Here is a 13,059-nt window from a genome sequence, read left to right on the forward strand (position 1 = left end):
ATTTCCTGCCACGGGCACTAGGCCTACCCACACAAGTGAGGTACCATTTTTATCAGGAGACTTGGTGGAACGCTGGGTGGAAGTCAATTTGTAGCTCCTCTCAGATTCCAGAACTTTCTGTCACCAAAATGTGAGGTAAAAGTGTTTTTTCGGCCAAATGTTGAGGTTTGCAAAGGATTTTGGGTAACAGAACCTGGTGAGAGGCCCACAAGTCACCTCATCTTAGATTCCCCTAGGTGTCTAGTTTTAAAAAATGTTCAGTTTTGGTAGGTTTTCCTAGGTGCTGGTTGAGCTAGAGGCCAAAATCTACAGCTAGGCACTTTGCAAAAAACACGTAAGATTTCAATGTAAAAATGTGATGTGTCCATGTTGCGTTTCTTGTCGCTAGCATTAGGCCTACCCGCGCAAGTGAGGTACCATTTTTATCGGGAGACTTGGGGGAACACAGAATAGCAAAACAAGTGTTATTGCCTCTTGTCTTTCTCTACATTTTTTCCTTCCAAATGTAAGACAGTGTGTAAAAAAGACATCTATTTGAGAAATGCCCTGTAATGCAGATGCTAGTATGGGCACCCCAGAATTCAGAGATGTGCAAATAACCACTGCTTCTCAACACATTATCTTGTGCCCCTTTTGGAAATACAAAGGTTTTCTTGATACCTATTTTTCACTCTTTATTTTTCAGCAAATGAATTGCTGTATACCCGGTATAGAATGAAAACCCATTGCAAGGTGCAGCTCATTTATTGGCTCTGGGTACCTAAGGTTCTTGATGTACCTACAAGCCCTATATATCCCCACAACCAGAGGAGTCCAGCAGATGTAACAGTATATTGCTTTTAAAAATCTGACATCGAAGGAAAAAGTTACAGAGTAAAACGTGGAGAAAAATGGGTGTTTTTTTCACCTCAATTTCAATATATTTTTATTTCAGCTGTTATTTTCTGTAGGAAACCCTTGTAGGATCTACTCAAATAACCCCTTGCTGAATTCAGAATTTTGTCTACGATTCAGAAATGTTTAGCTTTCTGGGATCCAGCATTGGTTTCACACCCATTTCTGTCACTTACTGGAAGGAGGCTGAAAGCACAAAAAAATAGTAAAAATGGGCTATGCCCCAATAAAATGCCAAAATTGTGTTGGAAATGTGGTTTTCTGATTCAAGTCTGCCTGTTCCTGAAAGCAGGGAGGATGGTGATTTTAGCACCGCAAACCCTTTGTTGATGCCATTTTCAGGGAAAAAACCACAAGCCTTCTTCTGTAGCCCTTTTTTCCCATTTTTTTTTTAAAAAATACATTTTCGCTGTATTTTGGCTAATTTCTTGATCTCCGTCAGGGGAACCCACGAAGTCTGGATACCCCTAGAATCCCTATGATGTTGGGGAAAAGGAAGCAAGTTTGGCATGGGTAGCTTATGTGGACAAAAAGTTATGAGGGCTGAAGCGCAAACTGCCCCAAACAGCCAAAAAAAGGCTTGGCTCCTGAGGGGAAAAGGTCTGGCAGGGAAGGAGTTAAAATGCAGAGCAAAAAGATTTAGGTATTGTGTTCTGGATAACACATGAGTGGATGCACAGTGCATGTGCTATAGTACTACAAGCCTGCTACAAAAGAAACTGCATTTAAGTGTTGTCTACCTATTGGTCAATACTCCAATGTATCAATTTTCTTTCATCACTTACAGGTTCTTCACTTGGTGGATAGTAGGGCATGTTATCAGGGCCTGGCCCGGCTTTACCATCACCTCCATCTTTCCAACTTAGGTTTCACGCAGTGTGCTTCCATTGAAACATGGTTCTCCAAAGTATGATGTAAGCTTATTTGTGAGTTTCTCTTAGTTGCTCCCAAGCCACAGTATAACTACAGTCTCATCCGCATAATAGGTGAAATCAAAAAAAGGCCTGGAGCATTGTCAAAAGGCATCCATGTACACTGAGGAAGTGATATCGTAGAAAAATCTCAAGGAACTCCAAATGAATGGAATTGCCTCTTGTGGCAGGATAGAACTACACTGCCGAATTATGCTCTAACATTAAAAAGCCATTAAAGAGTTACATGCCACATTCCACACTGATAGTGAAATGAAAGCAGTATTTGATGGTCTATGGTGTTAAACTACTGGCCATCATCAGACATAAAGTTCCTTTGGATAATGAAGCAAGTCATTGGTGTAATCTGCACCTTTTGGGCATTTATTCTACATATTAAAAAAAGACATTGCAAGAGCAGTGAAGCCCTCCATTGAACAAAATGTGATGTTAACAGTTTGGGGTCCGCAGCACTAAGTAGTTGTTTACAATACATGACCGAACAGTCGAATTTCTAGGTGAAATCAACAATAGTTGTATTAAATCTACCCTATGAAAGATGAATCATAAAGTTTGCAGCTTTTGTACTACCGAATACACAAATACGGAAGAGCTAAATAGCAGGTCTAGACTAGTCAGCGAGTTGTGGGCCCGGGTCCAGTTACAAAATGCATCTTTGTGGCGAAGCACTGAGAAACAGATCTCCCCACAGACCTGGAATTCTGTGAGCTGAGTTGCTTTAACAAATTTAGTCAGTGTAATAATTTTGCCTTCCCTATTTTCTCACTCACCCACTGCTTCTAGGGGACGTCCGCGCACACACCTGTCCATTGCGTGTTCTGCATACAATTCTTCAGACTACTTTAGGATATGCGCTCTTTACAAGATTCATGTTTACTAAAAGTCAGAATTCACAAGCAGTGAAATTTTAAAAATAGCAAACTGTGTTTTTCAGTTGTCATATAATTGAATTACTATCATCAATTGCAGGAGTTTCTATTTTAAGTCTGAAAACTGATTGAAATAGGAATCACTCGGGTTACATTATTTTTTTAGACAAACGTATGCTTAAAATGTCATTTAAGTATCTGACTATTAAATATGATAAAATAAAATGTACTGGCAAAGAACAGAAAAGGCGACTAATCAGTGCTATGTACCTGTAGAGACAAACCTCTGAACGTCAACAACGTTGATGCCAGCCAGCCAAGTGCAAGAATGCCATGCAGAAAGAAGTGAATTCTATGTCAGGACCGGAGGCTCAGATTATGCTTCTCTTTCCATGCTTTATTTTTAACAGCAGCCAATGAAAACAATGGAAAACAAAAAAATACATATCCCAAGTACAGATATGTCACGTGATAACCATAGAGGAGGAAACCTATAAAGTGTTGCTTCACACCCAACCACCCCTCTTTCTTTGCTGCTTCGCAGCCAGTTAAGGGACTCTTTATCTTATTTGTTCTGTTGGTGTCTGGGAGTGGTGTTTCCCTCCCTAAAAGCGTCCGCTCGGCTCGCTTTTTGCTTGGTGGAGTTGGCAGCAGGGGAGCGAGGACTCGCCCGTCTCCGCGCAGTCCTCTCTTTATTTTCGGTTATTTTGTGTATTTTATTATCACGCTGATCAGCATGAGACCCGTCCGGCCAGAGACCACGAAGCAGCCTTTTGTTGCGCGTCTCTGTGCCGGCTCAAGAGAAGTGTTGCGTTTGCCCTGAAGGCATAACTTTCCTCCGTTTCATAGCGGAGTTGCAGAAGTGTTTACTTTGCCCCAGGGGGCCGCTCCTATTTGCGCTCGTGTCCCGAGTGTTCTTGGAGCCGGGCCAAGTTTATAATTACACTGCCCCAAGGGCCTAATTATCGAGCGCTCGCGGAGCGCCTTTTGGTAAATCTTCAAGCTTCGTTTGTCTTCAACAATTTAAATATTACACGCTCGTTTCTCAGGAGCGTTTTTTCTTGGAGCTAGGAGTTCCTAGTTTACACGCTCATTGTTGGAGCGTTTGTTTTTCAAAACAAATAATTTTCATACCGGCTAAGCTCCCCATCTACACCCCAGGGCCTGTACTCTGGGGTTGCAATAAATTACTTATCCAGGGTGGGCCTGCACTAAGGGTGTTTTCACTTCACAAGGCAGCTCCCTCCACGTCCTAATCAAAATTTTTTGTTTTTTGCCCTGTTTTACTAGTATTATTGATACTGCTCCTTTGGGGCTCATCTGCTGTATTACAGTATGGCTGGCTATGAAGACCAAGCCGAAGATTTATACTATCTGGATGAACCAGCTAGTTCCTTTGAACAAGACTTGGTATATGCTCTTGACGCAGGAGTGCGTCATACAGTTAATCAAGCTTTAGCTCAAGCTAGTCAGCCCATTAAGCACCAGCTTTTGGGTTTTGTGGAACAACAAGGCTGGGTTGCCCCGTCGGGCATCCAACCCATTGGGGAACCTCCCCTTCCGGTGAACACCCAAGCCTCTAAGCAGAGTACTAATCCGCATTCTGCGGACTTTGAATCCCTTATCAGGAATATGGCAAGGGAGCATGATTATAATTCGGGCTCTCATAAGAAAGCTGTAAGTGACCCAGCTTCTTCTTCTTCTGAACAATCCTCCGAGCAGGGAGATGATCCCCCTCGCAAATGCAAGAAGAAGGTTCATCATCAGGAGACACCTACTCCCAAGGCCCTGTCATTCGAGCCGGAAGACATTGTCCATCCCAGGTCTTCGCTTTGGTTACCACCTCCTGAAGTGGCGGATTATGTGGAATCCCACATTAGGCATAGTTTCGACAAGGAGGTTCGCTCTAGGCTGGTCTGAATGCCCCAGACCGGATTTTCCCTCAAAGGTGACTGAGACCCCTGAATTAGACCTTACTCTAGTCACTTTTCTCAAAAAATCTGCAAAAGACCCTAAGAAGGGTTTAGATCGTGCCTGGCGCGGATGTCAGGATAAGCTGTTGGATGTCTCCGGTCCATTAACAAAGATCTTGGAGTTGGCCTTTCAGGCCAAGGAGTCAGGTGAGCCCATCAACCCTGTCATTCTAGTGGGTTGGGCTCAAAGAGCACTTTGTTTCTTGGGCAATGCCAATTGCGCAATATATTCTGAACGTCGCAGATCAATGTTGATGATGTTAGACCCCAAATTGGCAGACCTTGCTTCCTCTGAATCGGGCCCCGTGGCCCAGGGTTTGCTGTTTGGTTCCCCCTTCCTAAAGGAGCTCTCTAAGTTTGTTTCTACTTACGCCAGTCTGGACAAAGCACAAGGATCAATCAGAAGAGTGCTACGTCCACTTTTTAGAGGGGCCAGACGTTCAGAGGGCGTACCTTCGGCCGCTTCAACCAACAAGGCCCTCAACGTGGTTACTACCATCAAGGAAGAGGCAGATTTCAGGAGTATGACTCCTCCTCTTCTACCTTCTATCCATCAAGACCAAGATCTGGTCGGGGCAGATTCCGCAGGGGGAGATCCAAAGGCCATCAATCTTTCTCCCAGGAGTCGGGAGCCACAGGTGAGCTTGGTTGTAAGTTCAGATGTAATGTTGGTGGGCAGAACTCAGAGATTTCTGCAAGCATGGCGTCTTAGTTCTTCAGATGCTTGGGTCTAAGAGACCGTGCAGGGGTTCAAACTAGAATTTTACGAGTCCCCGTCCCAGCTGTGCCCTCCCAGGCCAAAAAAAATTTCCCATCAAGATCACAGTCTCATTTCCGCAGAAATATCGGCTTTGGTAAAGAAGGGTGCCGTCGTCGATGTACCGCTTCACCCATCAGGGTTTGTCAGTCCACTGATTCTAGTGGACAAGAAGGGAGGCGGGTCTCGCCTGGTGCTAAACTTAAAAGACTTCAACGGTTTTTTACTGTATCGTCATTTTAAAATGGAGGGCATTCATTTGTTGAGAGACGTTCTCCAAGAGGGAGACTGGATGGTCCGTTTAGATTTAAAGGACGCTTACCTGTCCATTCCTATTTTTCCTCCTCATCTGAGATTTCTTCAGTTCCAGTGGGAGACCGAGTATTACGAGTACAGGGTTCTCCCCTTTGGCCTGTCTTCTGCCCCCTGGTGTTTCACAAAGGTGATACATCCAGTGGTGGAATTCCTTCGTTCTCAGGGGGTTTGTCTAATAATTTATCTAGACGATATCCTGATCATGGCCCAGAATCAAGACCTGCTGCTTTCTCATCTGGAATGCACAGTGTCTCTGCTTCAGAGTCTGGGTTTTGTAATCAATTCCAAGAAGTCCATCCTGAATCCATCTCAACAGATGGATTTCCTGGGTTTCCAGATAGACTTGGGACAGTCTCAGTTGCTACTTCCCCCAAGCAAGATTAATTTGATCAAGAGAGAGTTGAGGTCTCTATTATCCAGACAGACTGTATCATTGAGGGCGACTGCCCGCATGGTAGGCCTGCTTTCTTCTTCGATTCAAGCGATTTTTCTGGACCCTCTACATTACCGAGCCCTTCAATGTTTAAAGATCTCTGATCTGCAAAGAGGTCTCAGCTTTGCGGATCAGGTACTCCTCTCCGAGGAATCTCGTGCAGAGATGAATTGGTGGTTGGAACATATGGAAGCCTGGAACGGCAGAGCTATTTTCAGTTCTCTCCCGGATGTAGTGATAGAGTCCGATGCCAGTCGTTGGGGCTGTGGAGCCCGTTGTGAATCTGTATCCACGGAGGGCAGATGGTCCAACACAGAGCTGAACCTTCACATCAATTGTTTGGAGCTCCTGGCAGGTTCTTTTGCGATCAGGAGTCTCTCCCCTCTCAGGGCGAACAGTTGTGTTCTCCTTTGCATGGACAATATCTTGGCGGTGAGATATGTCAACAAGTTGGGGGGACCTCGCTCCTGCATTTTGGTAAGGATAGCCAAGGAATTTTGGCACTTTAGGCTACAACACAGGATTTCAGTTGTCGCGGAGTACCTCCCAGGGGCCAGCAATTTGGTGGCGGACTGGAACTCGCGACACCTGAGAGATTACAGTGATTGGAGGCTTCACCCCAGAGTTTTCCGGGCACTTTCTGCTCGTTGGGGTCCATTCCCGATAGACCTGTTTGCGTCTCGCCTGAATCAGCAGACCAAACGTTCTTTCAGTTGGAGGCCAGATCTGGAAGCAACGAACCCGGATGCCTTCCTTCAGGACTGGTCTCAAGAACAGAGTTACGCCTTTCCCCCGTTTTTGATAATACCCAGGGTATTGGCACAGATCAGACGTCAGCAAGCAGAGCTGGTTGTGGTGACACCTCTTTGGAGGTCTCAGGCATGGTTTCCGTTGGCAATGGAGTTGAGTTGCGATCATCCGATTTTACTTCCCATCCGGGAGAATCTTCTCCAGGACCCTCTGGGTCTATTACATCCATTGATCCTGTCGGGTCAGCTATCTCTGGTGGCTTGGCGTCTTTCAGGGAAAGATGGAGTATCCCAGGTCTTTCGCAAGAATCTTCCGATTTCATTGCAGGTTCCTGGTCCTCCAGTGCTCACAAGAGATACGCTTCGGCTTGGAAGCACTGGAGTTCTTGGTGTAGTACTAGGGGTGTGGATCCTTCTTCAGCAGATTGCTGTCTGGTCTTAAACTTTCTATCTTCTTTAGCTGCGTCAGGTCTAGCTTATAGATCTATTTAATAATTATCGGTCTGCTATTTCAGCAGGGCATTTACCCGTGGAGGGCAAACCTATTGGAGAGTCTCCCATTGTTTGTAAATTAATGAGAGGTATCAGATTGGCTAATCCGCCTCTCCCTCGCTATTCTTCCCTTTGGTATGTGAACATTGTTCTTCGTTTTTTGGAATCTTGGCCTTCCAATAAATTTTTTTCTAGGAAACAACTTTCAGCTAAACTCACGATGTTGTTGTGTTTGATTCCATGTAAGAGAGTTTCAGATGTTAAGATCTCTGGATTTGGCTGGGAGAGAATTTTCTCCCGATGGAGTTACATTTTCTATTTCACGTAGAACTAAATGCAATCTGAAGTCCGTTTCTTATCCCTGTTTTGTGGACAACCCCAAACTCTGTGTTGTGCAATGCCTTAGAGCTTACGAGGTGAGTACAGAGGAGTTTCGTTCTGATATGGGGGGTCAATTGCTTATTTGCTTGGTTAAGCCGTATCATCCTGTTTCATCGGCCACCCTTGCTAGATGGTTGCGATGGTTACTGAATGAAACAGGCATTGATGTTTTTAAATTTGGGGCTGATTCTTCCAGAGGCGCTATGGCTTCAAAGTCTTTTGCTTTGGGTTCTCGTTTAGAGGACATTCTAAGGGCAGCAGACTGGTCTTCTCCTTCGACTTTTAAAACTTTTTATTGTAAACCTATTGTGGATATTGCATCGGTGGTTGTGAATCAGCTTTGAACAAGCATAATCTGAGCCTCCGGTCCTGACATAGAATAAAAAAAATTCTAGCATTCGCGTTAAAAACTTTTCAATTCTATTAAGGACACGGAGGCGAGGATTATCCCACCGCACTGTTGTATAATGTTATCTTGTGGTACTTAATGTTATTATGAAGTTCAGGTATAACTTTACTGTAATTCAGTGCTAACCCACCCTATTTTGTAAAGGATATAAGTATCATTTTATGATGTTCAATTTTTATCGTATGAATTTTCTTTCTTCCTAGGAAACGACGAGAAGTAAATTCCCGTCCCTTCTGTCACCGTTCAAGTTTCCTGACGTGTTGGACCCATCTTTTTCATTCCAGTTCGTCTGTTTCCAGGATTGTGTTTGCAGGTTTCATCTTTAAGACTATTATTTTTTCTGTTGCGAATATTGGACAAAGAAAGAGGAGTGGTTGGGTGTGAAGCAACACTTTATAGGCTTCCTCCTCTATGGTTATCACGTGACATATCTGTACTTGGGATATGTAGTTTTTTGTTTACCATTGTTTTCATTGGCTGTTGTTAAAAATAAAGCATGGAAAGAGAAGCATAATCCTCGCCTCTGTGTCCTTAATAGAATTGTAAAATTCTTAACGCGAATGCTAGAAATGTTTTTACTGTCCCATGAGTTTCCTCTCAGGTTACCAGTTTGAACATCAGGCCGGGTGGCATTCAAGAGGCCGAAAAGTGCGACTCAATCCAGTGGCCTTTAATACATATCCAGCATATTAACTGCTGCTAAACATGCAAAAATACTTTTGATAACTCTTGTATCCTGCATTGGCGCTCCGTACTTCAGTTAAAGCCTCATCTCAACTCCGGTCCCCGCCGAGAAGCTTGTCAGGATTCAGGCAGGAACCAGCTGCTGCTTCGGAGAAGCTGTCAATTATTAGCGGACATGACTGCCCCCAGCTTCAACCCATTGATTGGGGGTCTGACTATCACTCACTTAAACCACGCTGATTCAGCCCTGTTATTCAGTGGTCGAAGTGGGCAGGATCAAGGGGGCACGAATTGCGTGCCTATACTTATTTTATTTAGGAAAAACGTCCCCCTACTATTTATGAAAAGATAACCATCTCGAGACTTTCAATACCAATAGTGCAAATTCTTCCACTGAAGTTTCATTCATGGAGTCTCCTGTGCTGTGAGAATGATGGTGGGGCAGGCAGTTTAACAATAAACTGTCCTTCTTGCCAGGGTGCCTCACTGTCTTAAAGAAATGCAAACACGCACAGCTGGTTAATCTGCAAACCGAAATGGTTCTTGGGAGCCAATACTGGTTTAATTGATAGAATCACATGAAGATTTGTGATCAAGATTTATTGTTTTCGACGCAGTGCAAGAGAGTTCGTTACCAGTTGAGCTGTGAAGTGCATGCTTTTCAGGGCAGTTATATAAAAATAAATCATTATGTACAATCTGAGTACTACTAAAATCTATATTTTATCACCATTTTATCTGAAATCTTTTTGCGCATTTGGTAGCAGTCCTTTGGACTGTTTAACACAATGACTTACATCTTATCAGTGCTTTCTGTCACAGGTTGGGCCCTCCTACCACTAACAATAAACACGCCACTATTCTCCACTGCACCAAGATTTTATTCTGTCTTTCTGGTTACACACAGCTGTCCTTTAACTAATAGAGGTTTCATAATGTGTGGTAGCCAGCGAGTAACTTAACTTTTTTCGATGTATTTTTCATTTAAGTTGCGAGTTATTTTAGTAGCTACCTTAAGGTGAAAGACCCAAAAAACCTCACAGAGTGTTTTGTATTTTTAGCCATACCATTGTCCCCACCCCCGCTGGCCCCGTTCCACTGCACGCAGCATCACAGTTCTCGTACTGTTTATTTAATACACTTTGATCGCTGTCTGCATTAAACTATCACGCTGCCGCCGCGCCCCCATCCTCTCGCCATCCAGACTCTTCGGTGGCACAAGGAGGGCCTGCATTGGCCGAGATGGACTGACCCTGCCCGGCACAAGTTTCACTGTTAAATTTTGCAACTGACTCGACTTGGATAAACCGCTGTAGGACGACTCCGGAGGCACGTGCAGGCACCACAGCCAATCAGCTCTCTGGATTGTGTGCAGCTCGCGTGGATTGGCTGAAATGTCGCTAGTGCGCCAGCTTTACATACAACTAGTCCCACAGCTCCAGATTGCTTTCAGAATATGTTCAGTCGTGGGATTGGCTCTCTTGCGAACCGGAAGTACTAAATTTACTGACATATGTCACAACGGGTCTTAAACTGAATTTTAGGTCACGGACACTGATTGTCACCTTATCAGAGACCTGCATCCAAGCGGACTCACATACAAGGTTGTTACAATTCTGAAAACTATGTTGCTGAATTTAATGGCTGCACGCTGTCTGTACTGGGATGTGACCGAAAATGCAGAACCTGGCAGATCGCGCTGGTGATAGGGACATGATAACTGTCGGCTGCCTTTACTCTCAGAATGACTGGGAGTGTCTTTGGCACTGATTGTGGTGGGCTGATTTGCTCGTGATTATTGGCACTGGTGTGTTTGAATTGGAAGAGATGAGAATTTTAGGAGTTGGTGTCTTTCTTTCTTGATTCCACTATGCTAAATGCATGCAGGCAGTGATACGTTTTCCGTTTTCTCCTGGAACATACGTGCCAACACGTTAGAAAAGGAAAGTGGGAGTTTTTGAAAAAAAACGTGGGGAACATTATTTCCTCCAATTGACTCATTGAAACAGAAACAGTTTCAGGCAGAGACAGCTTAAATACAGCTTTTTTTGCTTTAAAAATCACGAATCTCTCGTGAATGAGGTCTTTTGGCACTTATACAGGAACTAACGATCACTCAGGACAGTGCTAGTGAAGGAAATGCTGGCAATGAGAGTTTTTTAATGTGCACATCTTGGGTGCCATAAATTGTGCGAAGTAGTGACTTTAATGACACATGGTTGTAACCGATGAGCTGAGGATGTGCGTGAAACACTGATTATATTTATTAGAAGTGTGATTAGTAATATAGTATAGTTATGCCACAATTGTGTGCGATACTCCATTATTTTAGAATGGATTAAGTTTCTGATGTTCTGCTCATGTTGCTCCTGCTCATTCCCCTTCCCAATCCAAGACCCGTTGCAAGTCCTCTCTCTTGTTTCTTCGGAGCACAGAGTGCTATGAAATAAATAGTGATTGTCTTTTTAAAGGGTGTGCGTGTGCATGAATCCATCATGTACCCTATGTATCATTATGAAGAATTTCCTCTGGAAGTTCCAATATAGGCCTGTAAAAGAACATCATTTTATGAGCTTTTGTTTGTGGAATGTTTCATATCGTATTGAACGTCTCTGGAGTGCAGTTGCCAAGGAGATTTCTTTTTACCTTAAAAAAACGGTTTAGTTCCAAGAGTTTTAATTATTATAGGCACTTTTGATTTGCCAATGTGACTTACCCATGATTATGCCATGCTGAATTTGCAGTTTTGCTAGTTGTTTATGCATAAAATGTGTGTAAAAACCCAGTGTTTTGAAGGTGCTGGGGCGACTTCTTGTCTGTATGCCAAAACTCTGTCCAATTTAGCTGAAACTTTATCTTTCTCTTTTAGAATGCTGTCAGTACTCCTTATGAGATTTAAACTTAAAATCTAGAGACATTTAACTGCTTAGGTTAAAGATCTTTGGTCCAATTTCTGATGTTGCGTTATGTATCTGAGCCATAGTGGCGATCTGTGCATTGTTCTATATTCTTTATTCTAAGAATTCTGTAATAAATCTTTTAAAATTATTTTTGATCTAGAACTTGGTTATTGCGTGGTCCCAATTCCTTTTTCTTTTTTACTCTGTTAATCAGTAGGCTTAATGTCGGAGAGGGTTGTGTCTTTTGCTGCTAGAGCAACAGCGACAGATTGCCTGAAGTAAAATTCGGCTGCATAAATTATTGGTTTCAGAAAGTTATTGGGGTTCAATCCCCCCACAAGAATAACTAATACCAGAAACATCTGTTTATTAAATATAAATTTAAAGTGGGGCACACTTACTGGTTTTTGACAGAGATTGATAAGCATTGCGGTATCGAGCTGCAGGGAAATCACTGTGTTTTCAGAGGCAGGCAAACTGAGGGGAACTGCAATCTGTGCTTGGGGTGGATAAGGAATTCGTGCTTTAGGGGAGGAAGCATTGTAATTGGCAGGTTGAGGCGCTCAAATCGTGGATTTATTTTAGGGAGCGTTTGTCCCATGCCACACTTTTCTCAGATGAGCATTCTCCACTTAATACATGCAAGCTGACTTTTCATTCTTGCCAGGCTTTCTGACCATTGTAAGCATTTCTAAAGCATCTTTAGAAGTCTCAATGATTCCTTTCCCATTAGTATAATTTATCAGAGTTCTTTCATTCCTGCCCAGGTACTAGTGCAGTGTGTGTGGGACCTGTGAAGTCATACTGCTTTGGTCCATTTGCTGCCTGAGTCCCAAACCAAGGAAGGGTGCTCTGGGAGGATCATGTATCCCTAGTAGCTGTTCATTGGTACTCATTTTTATCAACTTCGGTGGAATAGAAATTAATTGGGCATTTAAGTTCTCAAATCTGTATTTTGCGAATTGCACACTGATCTGTGTTGTGGCGCCCAACCCACTGAGATAAAGTATTGCAGATGAGTTACTTATAGACAGTTATTGAGGTTTCCAACGTTTCTCTGCATATTGCCATCTTCATGATGGCGGTCTATCCTTCTATCACAATGAAGGAAGGGCAATGGTTATTTTAATTGTAGTACGCATAGGAATCTATGTTTATGATAAGGCTGGAATCCAAGGAAGATGAAAGAGCTTGCTTGGATTGACTGCACATATCTGGCATCAAGTAATGTATCCACGGCCTCCCTAACAGGCCCCACTTGTGACATACAA

At 43.4% G+C, this 13,059-nt stretch overlaps 1 protein-coding gene across 3 annotated transcripts in view; it reads left to right on the forward strand.

The window, feature by feature from the left end:
- The window catches only part of ZDHHC6 (zinc finger DHHC-type palmitoyltransferase 6), a 175,535-nt gene that overhangs the window by 93,104 nt on the left and 69,372 nt on the right, over window positions 1-13,059 (forward strand). Inside the window, exon 1 of one of the 3 annotated variants that reach the window (XM_069239388.1) lies at window positions 10,357-10,492. The exons of the other annotated variants lie outside the window; for them this stretch is intronic. The gene's annotated coding sequence lies outside the window, so the exon portion shown is untranslated. Of the gene's footprint in view, window positions 1-10,356; window positions 10,493-13,059 lie in introns of those variants that run through there. 3 annotated transcript variants of the gene reach the window in all.

Source organism: Pleurodeles waltl, chromosome 6 (assembly GCF_031143425.1).
Source record: "Pleurodeles waltl isolate 20211129_DDA chromosome 6, aPleWal1.hap1.20221129, whole genome shotgun sequence".
NCBI lineage: Eukaryota > Metazoa > Chordata > Amphibia > Caudata > Salamandridae > Pleurodeles > Pleurodeles waltl.